The sequence below is a fragment of the Podarcis gaigeae genome, assembly GCF_964106915.1.
Source record: "Podarcis gaigeae genome assembly, chromosome: 1".
Lineage (NCBI taxonomy): Eukaryota > Metazoa > Chordata > Lepidosauria > Squamata > Lacertidae > Podarcis > Podarcis gaigeae.
The window spans coordinates 48,944,801-48,960,819 of NC_139678.1; the positions used below are offsets into that span (position 1 = coordinate 48,944,801).

Genomic DNA, 16,019 nt, shown 5'->3' on the forward strand with positions numbered 1-16,019 from the left:
TATTGTAACATTAAAGTGCCTCAGGGATTAATGCTACAAAAGAAATTATATGAAAAATCCATGCTAAACATGAAAAATTAAATAAAAACATAACCAACCGCATCAAACCAAAACCACAGTTGAAGAAGAAAGCAGAGAGAAACCTTGAACATGTGACTATAATCTTTAGGAAAGATTCAAGAAATTACTTACCTTTTATAGATCATAACAAGATTAGCACAGGGCAGGTACAATTAAAAGCCAAGAGTCAAGGTAAAATGAATTGCTATACAATGATGAAGAGTTTCGAAGCCAACATGATAAGCTAACTCTTATGAAGAACATTTCAACTCACATTTAAAACAGCACAGAGGACACTGACATCAAAACAAATTTTTGCCACTGACAGAGAATAGTGATTTTGTTCAAGAGGAATAGTAGAAAGCTAACCCATAATCTATACAATTTATGGGGAAGCTTATAATTCATCTTCATAGAGACATGCAGTATGTGGAACCACCAGCAGAAAAGCAAATTAGTAGACATATACAGACAGTGTTGACTAAGATATAGGAAAGGGTAATGGATTATCTAAGCTATAATGAAGGAAGCAAGAGAAGCAAAGCACAGCAGCAACTATGAAGTGAGAATTTTCTTTTAAATTTATGCATATTTAAGTCTGAACACAAAATATTATTTGTATAATATACCACAGGTTGTGGCTTTGCAGAGCTCTTATTGCCCTTCATACAATATTAAAGTTGGTGGCAAAAGAGCTATATTTTCATATAGGTACAAAGTTCTGCTGACGTTTTTATTGAGCACAGAACTAAACACCCTAAAATTTATCCCTGAAATATAAGATCTTAATTACTGTTTTCTTTTGTTTAAATGCTTCACTTGAATACAACTGGTATCTATTATTTTAGCAACATTCAAGCTTCATCCAATGTTGATATTTGGGATTACGTCTCTGACAAATACAATCTATGAGGCTTTGGATGTTACTGACACAGCGCCACCAGTAGAAGGTGTTCCTTATTCAGCTGGCAAGTTGTTGTTTTGTAAAATTTTGAAGGAATTTCTACAGACATCTCTTGCCTACTTTCCAAAAATCACTTGACATTGTTTTTGTCATGTCCAAAGTAATTTGTAAGTTTGGAGACATACGAAAATACCTGAGGCATATAATAATATATCAAACATGGAGCAAGTTACTTGTAATAACAAAGATTAGTTTTGTGAACTGCAGTATAATACATTTTTATGTATCTTCAGAGATTGATAATAACTGACTGAGTGTACTATGCCAATTCAATATTAAAAGATATAAGTAGTCCCCCATATGATTTTTCTTTAGAAACCTTTCATCTCTTAAAATGAACATTCACTTTGGTCCCATCTCTTTCATAAATGTCTTTTGTGTGTGTACCATTGTCAGGATCCCTTAATCACTGAGGACTGAATCCAGTTGTGTCCTTGCATTCACAGAAAGGCTTTTGATCCAGTTGATCCACAGTAATGGAAAAGGAGGGGAGGCAACTTTTGTGGCTTGCTCTTTTTCCTTGCAGCCCCCTGAAAATGTGGTGCAGAGGCTTGGGGGAGCCTTCCTAACAGCATGGGAGAGGTACAGGAGGCTGCAGGAGCAATTGGCGAAAATAACTTACCGTATTGACCCAGATATAAGCCATACTTCCCCCCCAAATTCCGATTGTGAAAAGTTAAAGTGTGGCTTATATTTGCGACCTTACGGTATTGCTGCTGAAACAGCTGCCCATGAGGGCCGTTGGGGGTGCAGGACAATGGCACCCGTCCCGACCGTGTCTCCCAAGCCTCCCCCGAGCTGCCATAAGGAAGGGAGAATGGAGGGAGGCTGCCAGCAAAGCAGCGTGGCTCCCCCCACCCCGGAAGCGTGGGACAATGGTGGACAACCCGCCTGCTGCTCCCAAGCCTCCCCTGACACTGGCTTATTTGTGGGTGTGTCTTATATTCAGGCCAATACAGTATCTCCTCTTCTATTACTGTATGCCTCCGCTAAATCAAAGACTCATCTGCAAATGGAAGGACTCTTGCGGAAGAGCACCATTAGAGGCATCCATGAAATCTTACAGAATTGTATGACCCTCATAATGTTCCCCTCCTTTTTTGCCGTTCATAGTTGATTAGCTGAATAAAACCTATAATTCAGAAGAATCTGCCCTCCTACTGACAACTTGCAGGCATACATATTTACCTGCATGTATTTTTTAACATTAACTATATTACTTGATGTAGCTATTCTGCCTTAAAAATTCCCTTGAAAAGATATCAGAAAGGTTTTTATTTTTTATTTTTTTAAAAATAAAACCCTCAACACATCACTGAGGTATAATGGCATGGATATGGGATAAGTTGTACTTAAAAAACATTATTGATCTTATTTTTAAAAGGTATTAATTGCCCCCTTAAAGACTATTTGCTTGAAGCAGGACTACACCTTTCCTTCATTATATTTGTATGCTTACCAAGCTAGTAACACAGGATTGAGGCTAATTTCATTTTAGTGCTAAATCGCATTGCTCCAAAGTAATCACTCACATATAATACGTTGATGGAAGAAGTGCTGTGACAGGAATACTGATTGTATTTCAGCAGAAATATCAACTCAGGATCCATCAAAATACCAATAAAACAAACATAGAAGTTCAAACTTCTGGTTTTTTTAATATATCTTAAAAGTACTTTATAGGCCAAACACATTGCATTAGAATGGGCCGGAACATTGTAGATTCCAGAATATTGATGTAATACGCTTCTGGCAACTTAATATGGTGGTGAAGGAGCTAGAATGATCTATTTCTACACGTTTTCAGGGACAGGCCTGTGCTTTCCTACTAATAAAGTAAGAGTGATTGTAAGCACCATGTAAAAAAGATTTCAGAAAGTGAAAACGGTCAAACAAATTAATGCAAATTAATGCAGTTTCTAAAACCATGAAAGTTAACAAACACCTGCTTGATAGGTCACCTGTCAAAGTGGCCTAGGGAAGATTCACCCCTTCTGGATTCAGCCCTCTGGCTTGATCCATTTCCCCACCTCTGGTTTAGAAACTAAAATTGAATTAATGCATGCTACACAATTACTATATTTTTCCATGTATAAGGCTATATTTTCCCCTAAATTTTTGAGGTTTAAAATAAGGGGCTGTCTTATACACAGATAGTGCATTTTCTTAATTTTGAGTCCCCCAAAATAGGGGGCGTCTTATACACGGGGGCATGTTATACATGGAAAAATACGGTATCTCCCTTTTTAGACTATAGTGGCCTCCCTTCCCTAAAAAGAAGAAGATAATTTATTGGAGGTGTATAGTACTGTGCATTACTCTATCTTCTTGAACAGGAGAGGCCGACATACATTTTCTCCTTTTGTCACAACTCTAGGAGACTGACAGATATATATGTCCTACTTTCCTCCTATATCAATCATGTTCATGGAAGTGAGGCCTATTTTATTTCTCAAGCAGCTAGGGAAAGAAAATAGTAAACCATATTTCTCCTTGCTTCCATGTGCAGCCATACATCATGAATTCTTGTTTTGGTCCCATATAAAAAGTGTGTGTCCCCTGATTTCATCTAGATAGAGTTAAGTCTGAACTATCTATCAGGGAAGAAGAAGTTTTAATAGATATTGGTGATATGAAAAATGGATCCATGCTCAAAAACTTTATGTAATATTTATTTTAAAGAAGTACCGGTAAGTCCTCTTGCCATTTTGGTAAAAAGAAAGAAAAATCACCAACAATAATTGCATATTAAGATTGATGCTCCCAAATCCAGTAAGAAATAATAGGTATCTAATATAGATCTATTTAACAATTAATTTTAGATTGAAACAGTGTCAGAGAGATTGCATGTGTTTTCCCCAAATTATATTAACAGTTAACAGGCGTTATCTGGCAGTAGTCAGTGGTTGACTCATCTTAAATAAAAGCAGGCATAAAATTAATACCTCATTAATCTGAAGAAGGATCGGAATAGGGAAAAGAAACAAGATAATACAAACGTAAGTCTACAATACAGCACAATTAAGGGATGCCATAGACTGGAGAAATCAGGAAACTGATTTCTGGGCTGATGGTGGCTAGATCTACAAAAATCCTGCTACATGAAATGAGCAAAGGTAAGGGTAGTTATATGATGTAGGTGGAGAGGGTCTCTAATAACTTGGGTTGCAAAATGGAGTGTAAATTGAATATTGCATTAAGTACAGCATTGCGAGATTACACTGATAAAGTTAAGAGTGCTTGTTTATTATTTTACAAGTTTGGCAGTTATTGTTGCTGAGTTTGGAGAAAGGTAGTAGAGCTCAGATATTAAGAAGTTTGACTTAAAAGTGCACATGATGGGAGCTAAGAGAAGGATACTTCCATAATAAGTAGACATGATTAGCAATATAGTATAATTTCCCATTGCACAGGAAACTAAAATAAATATACAATTATAGTGTTTTTATGTTCTTCTGAAAATACCAAGCAACATTTGAATTTAGAATGCAGAGGGACATAGGCTTTTCACAGCACTGGAAAGAATAAATGAATCACCCTAGTCCAATTCCCTGATCTAAGACTGGATACTCCACCAGATCACCAACAAAGTCCTGACCAATATTTTATACACACACCTTTCCCAAAAAATAGTAAATATCTAAGCTAGGGTGGAAATGAAAACAAAAAAGTAAGGTTGCCCATTTTAATTGTATGTACTTGGGGGGATATTTTTCATTCTTAACTTACATACTGTGCAGTAACTATGTCTAAGGTGTGGTGTCTAGGAATGGATTAACTGCTCCATTTCTCAGTTTGAAATTCAATTCACATTTCCACATCAGTTTGCGATTTTTTTTCATAAAATCCTCATGATAAATTTATTAGAATTTTAGTGTTGATTTATGTCCCAAGACACTTTTGTTTGTAGTTTTGACTAATGTACAGATTTTTGCAAGCAAATTATAATGTACTTTTGTGTGCTATTCTTACCAATATATAATTTTTATTTTATCTCATAAAATTTATACAGTGCTTGATTGTAAAAAATCTCAAAGCGGTTCACAAAAAAGATAAAACTGTCAATAAGAAGAATTAACAACAATAATTTAAGGCTTCCAAAAAGTTAAAATAACAATCAACTAAAAACAGATTCAATCTCGCACCAACTTTCTAAATATCTAGGTAGGCTTGTCTACAGAAAAACGTTTTTAGCAGGGGCCGAAAGGAATAACAGTGAAGGCAACTGCCTGATATCAATAGGCAGTTTCAAAGTGTAGGTATCGCAACACATTTTTATACACCTCTTTCCCTAGTATATGTGAGTTTCAAAGGATAGCTGTGTTTCAGTTTGTGTCTTATTTTGGAAAGTGTGAATTAGGTAGATTCTTGTTGAAACTGAAACAAAATCAAATTTCTTTTCCTAGTAGTGTACTGTAAGGCAAGAACAATTGCACCCCTGGATTTGTGTTACATCTCAGCAAGGGAAGTCCTCATCAGAGGAGGGTGTCATGTCAAGGTCTGCAAGATCTCAAGGACCACCTCTCGCCATATGAACCAGCCTGGATCCTGTGATCTTCATTTGAGGCCCTTCTTTGTGTGCCTCCTCCACGAGAGGTCTAGAAGGTGGCAATACAAGAACGGGGCCTTTTCTGCAGTGCCTCCCCGTATGTGGAATGCTCTCCCTAGGGAGGCTCGCCTGGTACCTTCATTATATATTTTTTAGGTGCCACGCAAAACTATTTCTCTATAACCAGGCTTTGGGTTGATTAATATTCAACAGGCTTTTAAATATGTTTGCTTTTATTATGTATTTTGCATTCTCAGTTTGTATTTATATGTCGGGAACCGCCATGTGATCTTCAGGTAAAGGGTGGTATGCAAATTTAATAAATAATAGAACAACAATAATAAAATAATGTCCCAGACAGGAAAGTCCTCATCAGGATAGGCTCAGAAGGGCCCAGGCTTGTCCCTTTATCTGGAGGTGAAAAGAAGAAGAGTTTGGACTTGATATCCCGCCTTTCACTCCCCTTAAGGAGTCTCAAAGCTGCTAACAATCTCCTTTCCCTTCCTCCCCCATAACAGACACTCTGTGAGGTGAGTGAAGCTGAGAGACTTCAGAGAAGTGTGACTAGCCCAAGGTCACCCAGCAGCTGCATGTGGAGGAACAGGGACGTGAACCCAGTTCACCAGATTATGACTCCACTGCTCTTAACCACTACACCACGCTGGCTGGGATCCTGTGATAAAGCAAAGGAGGGGTTGTCTATACTCAGGGTGAGTTCAGCCTCCATCATTGAGGCTGAATGGGTCCCACGTCCAAGGGGAAGGTGGTGCTTTAAACACCAGATGGAAACGCTAACCTCTCCTCTTGCCTGACCCTTTGTTGTGGAGCTTAAGCTTGGACCAGTCCTGGATACAGCTTTGGTCGCTTCTCCATTGGTATTGCTGCTGGCAAGTCTCCTATTTACTCAAAAGCCCAGAGAGAATGAGACAATTCTAAAATGTATTTATTGATGTGTGTTTTTCTCTTTTTAAATCTACCAAATAAGAAAATAAGGAAAAAAACAGGATTAAGGGACAGTGGAGAGTGTGTATCCCATTGGATAGTAGTGGCGGCACTCACCATTCTTCTGTTAGGAAATGCTCTATGGGGGCTGGAACAAAAAATGGGGAGTCGAGGAGGATCAGTTGGGGTGTGTGAGAAACATGTTCATATGAGGAATGTTGGAGGGTGGGATCTTATGCCTTAAACAACTGCTCCCTCTGCTATTTTCACATAGGAAATGTGCACAAACAGTTCATGATGTGTCATGATGGTCTGTTGTTCAAAGAAAAAAAAGTTCCACTAGGCATGTCTAAATTCTTGGGGATGCCTAAGATAGATATCTGGATCTGTTACTGACAATAAAAATGTTTGGATAGACCTGAACTCTACAATAACCAATTACTATAAAATAGAAATATTGTTTATTAATGAGTTACCCCCTCTAGTGAAACTTGCAAGGGGTCATTTCTTAATTAAGCTATTAAAACTGCAATACTTGCCATCAAACTGAGACATGGTTCCAAGTAAACATGCCAAAGATTACATTGCATGATGACTGAACGAATTAAACAGAAAGCACAGAAAAAAGGATGACAAACTGCAAGGAGTTCTGCATAGGCTTTTAGAAAAGTAGAGGTGCCCTGTAATACAAAACTTCTTAAAACACTCAAATAACATTACTTGCAATTTGTCCCTATTAATGAAGAACAAAACCTTTTCATAAGCTCACTTTACACTGTACAGATACAGTGGTGCCCCGCAAGACGAATGCCTCGCAAGACGAAAAACCCGCAAGACGAAAGGGTTTTTCGGTTTTTGCGTCGCTTCGCTAGACGATTTTCCCTATGGGCTTGCTTCGCAAGAAGAAAGCCCATAGGGAAATCTCCGGGGACCTCTTTTAAATGCTGGCGGTGGGGAGCAAAGCCTTTCCCCCCCTCCGGCCTTCCTGGACCTCTTCCGAAGGCCGGAGGGGGGGAAAGGCTTTGCTCCCCACCGCCAGCATTTTAAAAGCGGTCCGGGATAGCAGGGAAGCGCTTCCCGCTATCCCGGACGGCTTTTGAAGGCAGGCGGGGTGGAAGCAAAGACTTTCGCCCCCCGCCGGCCTTCAGAAGAGGTTGGGGGACAGACTGTCCCCGGACCTGGTCTGAAGGCAGTTTCCATAGGAACGCATTGATTTTCAATGCATTCCTATGGGAAACCGTGCTTCGCAAGACGAAAAACTCGCAAGACGAAAAGACTTGCGGAACGAATTAATTTCGTCTTGCGAGGCACCACTGTATATGCTATCCCCTGCTTTAGGCATCAACCCCAACACCAAAGAATATTTAGCAGATACTTAACATGCAATGATGAAAACCTAAAGCATCAAGTAAGCTTTTCTTGATGTAGATTGGGGTGGGGTGTGGCAGTTTGTTATGAGAGGCGTACGGGTTTGAATAAAGAAATAGAAAGTAAATGGAAAACGTTATTTTCTAGCCACTTCATCTGTGTATATGCTCAAGCACACATGCGTAGGAATTCTGCATTCTGGAAGAAAACAAACATTTCCCAAATGCTACTAAAAATCCTACTAAAGACTGATTGCAAGGTGTCTTATCTTCAGGCTTAAAAACAATCAAACCAACATAAAACTGTCAAGATGCTCTGAATTTCAAATGTGTCAAATATCAGCTTTCAAGCTAGTGTGGAAGCCAGTCAACTATTTTCATATCAACCATGTCAGGTATTTCTAAAGTCAGAGTGACCTGAAGACAGAATCAGGATTCAAGATGACCTAAACAGATTGGAGAACCGAGCCAAAGCTAACAAAATGAATTTCAATAGGGACAAATGGTTCTAGACTGGGAGGAGACATGATAGCCATCTTCAGATATCTGAAGGGCTGTCACATGGTTGATGAAGCAAGTCCTACCGCAGGGTAGGACCTGAACCAGTAGCTTCAAGTTACAAGAAAGGAGATTCCGACTAAACATCAAAAAGAACTTTCTGGCAGTAAGAGCTGTTTGACAGTGAAATGGACTCCCTTGGGAGGTGGTGGACTCTCCTTCCTTGGAGGTTTTAAGCAGAGGTTGGAGAGTCCTGCATCACAGGGGTTGAACTAGATGACCCTTGGGGTCCCTTCCAACTCTATACTTCTGGCTTTCTAATCAATATGGAAATATCTTGATTGATTTCAGATATACTTCATGACCCCTTTTTGAAAATGACTCATTTTACTTTCAACTTCTCCAACAATATAATCTGATAAAATAAGAACTGATTTCATGGTGTACATTTATGTTTTCTTTTCAATCTGAAGGCTCTTGGTGGCTGTGAACAACATTTTATTGCTTTTTTTCAAGCCAGAAACCTTTAAAAGATGTATACAAAATACCAAATTAAAAAGTCAAGTTTATTCATGATGCCCCCCCTCGTGTCTTTACCTGCCAATAGTTGATATCGTGGCACTGTGGGTTAAACCACTGAGCCTAGGACTTGCCGATCAGAAGGTCGGCGGTTCGAATCCCTGCGATGGGGTGAGCTCCCGTTGCTCGGTCCCTGCTCCTGCCAACCTAGCAGTTCGAAAGCACGTGAAAGTGCAAGTAGATAAATAGGTACCACTCCGGTGGGAAGGTAAACGGCGTTTCTGTGCATTGCTCTGGTGTGCCAGAAGCAGCTTAGTCATGCTGGTCACATGACCTGGAAACAGTACTCCAACTCCCTCGGCCAGTAAAGCGAGATGAGCGCCGCAACCCCAGAGTCGGTCACGACTGGACCTAGTCAGGGGTCCCTTTACCTTTTAGTTGATATTATTTCTTTGCATATTGTGCCTTCTTTTCTTTTGGGGTAACATAATCCACTTTTTAAATAGTAACATCCTCTATCACAACAGGCATTTTGAAATAGTGCCAAATAAAAGAGAAAGCTGTAAAATATTAGTTGTTCTTCTCCATGATAATCATTGTCTTTAAACAAATGCAAACTTTTGATATAAAAGCTTATTTGTCTTGAATTTTCCTAACTTTTTAGCCTTTCAGATAGCATTATCATTTGTATAAAATAGAATAGGCTGACTTAAAAAAACCAAATCCACTTCTACAAGCAATATATGTTCTGGTTCTAGTATTATTGCAGGAATTTTATAAACAGTTTTTTCCTCCTTGTTCTGTGAGAGGCAACAAAGCACTGCAGGGGATATTCAGATCATTCACATTTATTTTTTCACTGTACAAAATCGTATTGGAAACTGAAGGATATTGTTACTGAAGTATATTGAAATGATATAGTTTTGGCAGATATATATTTGACTGCTGCTGTGCCTTCCGCAAGCGAACTGAAAGGCTTCCTTCATTATTTTGTTTCAGCATTTTTCAAACATAGCACATGCAAGAAGCCAGAAAGAGATGGATAGAGTCACAGGAAAGGGAAAGCTGAAGGTGACAGTAAATGGCTGTGATACAAAGGCAGATATATATATTTGAAAAAAAATGTGTCCACTGAAAACTATCTATGGGGAGTTTCATAAATAAGCACAGTGTGGACCATCCAGTTACATACCAATTATAGGCAACACTGTATAAAATACAGAGCTGAAGGCCAAGTAATTTTATACATGAGTGCAGCTAATGTGATCTAATATTTTAAGTGAGAAAATTTTAATGAAATGTCATTAAAAAAAGAATACATATATCTATGACCAAAAGAGCTACACTTAATTATGATTGCATGTTTAATAAAGTGTGTATTAAAAGTCTCCTTGACAAGAATTATACATAAGAGAATATTCATCAAAGGGTCAACCTTTCTCAGAGATTACTAAATTCTACCATAGCTAATAATAAAAGTCAATATAGAGTGTCATAATATAGCCATAGGTCCTGCATACTAGGAAACTGGAGAAGCAGAACTTTAATGGTCCAGGACTGACTTGGTGGCATATTGAAAGTGTAACCCTATTTAATGCAAGTAATCTATAACATTTTAGTGGAGTTAACCACTAATAGATATTTCTATATACAACAAATCAATTAAGCTACAACACAGCTTGGTTGCAGCTATTCAGTAACAGTTTATTTTCTTTTGGGAAAGGCTTCAGAATTCTTCCAAATTGTCTGTCTCCCTTGTCAGAACTAAATTTCTAAATCAGAGTTTTTTGCATACTAGAACTAATCTCTTCCAAAGTTGTGTGTGTGCTGTTCAGATGCACTGCAACAGAATTTTATCTTACATATCAAAATTACGAATCCATACAATAGAGCTTGCTGTTCCTTTTGTTTTGATATAGGGTGGTATTTAACAATATGTATATACCACTAAATTGTAGTAAAACCTTTAAGTAGTTTACAAAACTATAAAACAATGAAATTCTCAAAAATAGTTAAAACTGATATGATTAAAATCAATAGTTGCCCAAAAGTGATAAAACACATGTAACTTCTACATGCCTGGATAGCCTTGCTTGAACAAAATATATATTTAGCAGGCACTGAAAAAATACAGCAAAGGTGCCTGTCGGATGTCAATAGGCAGGGAGATCCAAACTGTAGGTGCTGTGGCACCTGTAATAGTGGCAGTTTCACAGATCAAAGTGGTTAAGAGGACACATATGGGATAAGGTGATCCCACAAGTCAACTGGTCTCAAGCTGCTAAGGGATTTATATACAAATAGTAACATTTTGAACTCGGCCAAGTAGGAAATGGGCAATCAGAGCAGATGTCTGAGCCGAGATATATTCAGACAGTGTCTTGCTCTCATCAGCAACTATGCTTCAGTAGTCTGCATTAACAGCAGCTTCTGGATCAAGCACAAGGGAAACCCCACACATAGTTCACTGCAATAATTCAGTCTTGAAGTCATCAATGCTAGTCTTACTCAGAACTCAACACTAACTCAGTTCAGAGTAGACTTACTGAAGCTCATGGGCAGCTTACTAAACCTTACTTTAGTAAAGCTGGAATTCAATGCAGTGCGAAGTGGGGTATGTACGCAGGGAACAACCAGGGCACAGTGTGTGGGGTGTGTGTGTGTGTGTGTGCTCGGGGCACTGGTGTGGGGGTACCTGCTTTGCACTAACCAAGAACAACATCAGCTGGCAGGGCTTCCCCCACATGGGTGGGTAGGGCTGGGATCCCTCAATGGGCTTCTCCACCCTTTGTGCACTGCCCCTCCAGCACACGAGTGCCCACCCCAGGCACTGTGAGCTCACTCACGCCACTGGGAAACAAGTTTTGCTGGTGCAACAAGACTCCCCCCTTCTTCATCAACCCTCCAGAGCAGATTTGGGGACGCACAGGAAGCAGAAGGGATCTCATAGTGCAAGAGGACTTCATTTCATGCATGCGTCTACTTGGTTGGTGCCCTTGGTCTTTGAAGGAAATATTGGGACCTGCACAGAAGCCAGTGCAAGGGGTCCTGTTAGCACTGTAGGGCTTCCCCCCTCTCCTCTTCTGTGCACCTCTTGTGTCTCCCCCAAATCTGCTCTGGAGGATCAGGAGAACCCCCAGAAAAAAAAAGAAAGGGAAAGAAGAGGGGGGCATCATTTTGCCTGGCAAGCATAAATCCTTGTGCTGATAGAACAATCAGAATAGTGTTGTGTTGAATGCTTCCCTATAGCTAGTATCTTGATAGAGGATCTTATTTCACTGAACATAAGGAACTGATAATTTATGGAAAGATCCCATAATAATACAGTGTCCTGTAACTATAACAGACACTCATTCTGTTAAACCCAAATTGTTGTTGTTTCTTGGAAATAGTTCATTGTGGTTTCTTGCAATTTAAAGCTCTCATCCTTTTAATGACATGGGTGAAATTAACTTTCAACAAGCTTTAACAGCATTGAAAGTTTGCGATGCATTTACATGATGGAACAATTCCAAGAACATGAATATCCATCAGGATCAACTATAAAGGAAGACATGTAAAAGTGACTTTTTAAAATGCAAGAAAAAGAAGATGGAAAAGGGGGCATCTGCTAATGCAAGAATATGCATAGTTTCCCACAGACAGTGTTCACTAGAAAAACCAAAGAAACAACATACGCATTAGCAGATGTCTGTAGAGAACATACTATACTTTAATCAGTCACATAAACCCTGCAGATTAATAAATTTGTTTAAAGAATCAACAAAATGTATTAGGTCTATGTTCAGTTCAAAGAAGACATAAAACTCATATAACCAGTTCTTTTGGAATATAGTCTTCTCAGGAGTTTCAGTTTTCCATGAAAACACATAGAGAAGTTCATTTTCCAAATGTCAGTAGTACAGTCCAATTGGTGGCCTTGCATTCAGGGAATGGCTTTTGACTCAGTAGATACCTCTGGTAATGGAACAAGGGGTGAGGCAATTTTTGCTATTTTTTTTCTCCCCATGCAGCCCCCCCCCCCAATATGCTCCAGAGAGCCTGGGGACCCTCCAGAACAGGTTAGAAGAGGGCTACAAGGGGAAATAAGGAAAAACAAAACAAAACAAAACAAAAACCACCCCAAGCATCTTTCCCTCTTCTGTTAGCAGAAGTGTCTACTAGATCAGAAGCCCTCTTATGAGTGCAGGATTTGAAAAGTGACAGGATGAACTCAGATCTTCTGTATATCATGCCTAACATGTGCAAGTGCTTCACAGTGGCCAACCAAATGCCAGGGGGTGCAGCTATGCAGGTGATTAAGATTATGGTCTTCCTGTTTGTCTCCAGCAGCTGGTGTTCAGATAAGAACATCAACTAAAGCAACAGTTGCCACTGCTTATCATAGTGATCCTAGCTAAGTCAAGACTAAACCTGTATATGCCTTCCCCATGTATAAACAAGGAAAAAATGTTTTCAACTTCTAATATTTACTTTGGGTCCTAGTAAGGGGCAGGAAAAAATGAAGCTCAGGGTGAAATGGCTCAGGGTTGTTATAGGGATTAAAAAGCTGACTTGATAATATCAGAGCTTGCCAAAATATTGAGTAGTCTCATTAGTCCATATCCCATTCCATCAACCCAAGTAATAAGGCTAAGTTTATATAACTGCTTGTTTGGAACTGACAGGGAAACTTGACAATAAACATCTGGCCTACTTAAGAAACAAACAAAGCAAGCCTAGTTGGGGTGGGGGAGATAGAACCTTGTTCTACAAGTTCTCCTATCATCTTATTTGGAAGATAAAGGTACTAATGGCTTCTGTGCTTTTAATATAGAGTGACTGCATGCATTGTGGGGGGGGAAGGAAAGCCACATGTATTTAAAGTTCAGGAAAGCTGTGGTAAAAAAACCGCCCTAATTCTAGCCCTTTCAGTTGTACAATATAATGAAACAAACACTGAATATCTGATGTATTGTCACTTTAGTATATTTTTTAATGCGCATAGCAGTTCACATGGTTGGACAGGAGAGTTTCAGCACTACAGTGACTGGTCCTCTCATGTTAGTGCTGGGATTAGGCTATAAATCTCTGTAGCAGAACAGGGCAGATATATTGGTGCTTTCTTCATACACGACACAGTTGCTGTTTGTCAGGGACATTCAGCTATTATGTGCACAATGTCCCGGGAACCCTTGAGCTGGTGCAACATCACACCTCTTAGTGAGCTAAGGAATTTTTTAAAAAAGAGTTTAGCATCATTTTCCAGGTACTGAACGCAGTTGCAGGGCTGCAAACTACAATCTGCATCATTTCTCTTGATAAAACTGACCTATCTCCAGACCACATGGACTAGAGATAACCATTGACTTCTATGGAAGAAAAGTAAATCCAGCCAGCTATATTGGCTACACTGGTAGATACTTAGCAAGCATTTGTAATTATATCTAGCATGATCCATTCCTTCCCATATATAAAGAGCTCTTCTAACTTTAAAAGGATCCCCACTGCAGTCTAATGAGACCTCATCCAACTTAATAGGCATGCTGCCACTCTGCTGACTACTGCAACAGACCTGCCTATTCCTTATAATGCGAGTTCCTTCAACACCTTACTTAGTTCTTCAGTAATCTGATCTTCTCCAGACCTCTGGTGTGCAGCCTACTTCCACAAAGAGCATGAATAAGTGAACATGAGTATATGTACAGAGCAGGTCAGTGGATAACTAAGGTATGGGAAGGTCTCGTTTATTGGGAAGTAGCCACATGTGTTCCTACCATAGCAGCACCACACCTGGCTAGAGGTGGGAAGGAAGGGCTGAAAACAATGCCTATGGGGACTTCTTCTATGTCTGCCTGTGGAAAGTCTCTGTAAGCACAGGAGGGAGGCTGGCTGTATGCATTTTCTATATAACAGTTATGTTCTGATGTTTGAATAGCAAAGGATGCATAGTAATTTGTTAGTAGACATCTGCATAGGATAGAACAGGGGTTGCAATCTTTTTTGGGCCAGTGGGCACATTGGCAGTTTTGAGAATGTGCCGTAGGCACCAGTCACAAAATGGCGGCTGTGGGGTGTGCGGCATAAGACAAAATGGTTGCAACATCTAAAAGAGCAGAAATCACGAAATAATGCAGGCATGTCTCCTCCGCCTCCCCAAAATGGAAAAAAGGCACCTAAACCAGCCGAACGCTCACAGAGCAGCTCTTTGCACCTTTCATCTGCTCAGGACAGAAGGAAGGGCGAGTGTCCAGTTTTGCCATCTAATAAAATGTGGGCATGTTTAAGAGACGTGTTCAAGGGAGGAGAGGCTGAGCTAGTAGTGCAGATGGGAACTGAGCAGGAAAAGCAAACAATCTCTCATGCATTGGGAATCTTTGAGGGGATATTTACGGAGACTTTCCATGGGAACCACAGGAGGCATTAGTACAACACAGAGGTGCTGCATTGGCAGTCTCTGGGATAGATATTACACCTAAAATATCTTACAGTGCTTTCTTAAAGGAACAGATACTACATCATAAATCCTGTTTCAAAGAGACTTATCAGATGTATTTGATTTGTGTTTCTGAATATTTCCCATTATAGAGAAACTTTGTCCAATATTTGCAAGCATTCTATTTCAAAAAAAGAAGAATTAAGGGAAAGCATTGTTGGATGAAACAACAAGCAATTCTACCACTATCCCTGAAAACACAGAGACAGTTTGCGTGCATATGATTTTAATGTGACTATATTCAGTATTAAATCTGTATATCCTCAAAGTAATTCATATATTAAAAGGTAACTATTAATCTGAAGGAACTTTTAAATTTCTGGATGGCCTTGTTATCATCAGAGTTCATGAACTTGTGGAAGGAACATTTTAAAAAAGCTGTAGAGCATGTTATATTTATGTGTAGTAATTACACAGCATAATCATAGATTATCAAATGTGTCTCCCATTAAAGGTATAGTGCTATGCAGTAAGTGTTGGCATTTACACCAGGGTGATTTCAAACTGCTATGGTGGTATTAAACCATGCTGGACATGGTTGCAGGTTATCATGCAGAACCAATCGCACAAACTGATTTTTCCTCACTTGTGTATGGTGCAAGACCAAATAAAATAAAATAAAATAAAGGGTGATGAGTGACAATT

The 16,019-nt window shown here is 39.3% G+C and overlaps 1 protein-coding gene and 1 long non-coding RNA gene across 2 annotated transcripts in view; one reads left to right on the top strand and one right to left on the bottom strand.

The window, feature by feature from the left end:
• Nucleotides 1–16,019, bottom strand: part of GPHN (gephyrin) — a 189,991-nt gene that overhangs the window by 41,671 nt on the left and 132,301 nt on the right. The gene's annotated exons all lie outside the window — the stretch shown is intronic.
• On the top strand, nt 5,051–16,001 carry LOC310851384. Its single transcript, XR_014567736.1, has 2 exons — nt 5,051–6,283; nt 9,899–16,001. It is a non-coding gene; the product is annotated as an uncharacterized lncRNA (long non-coding RNA).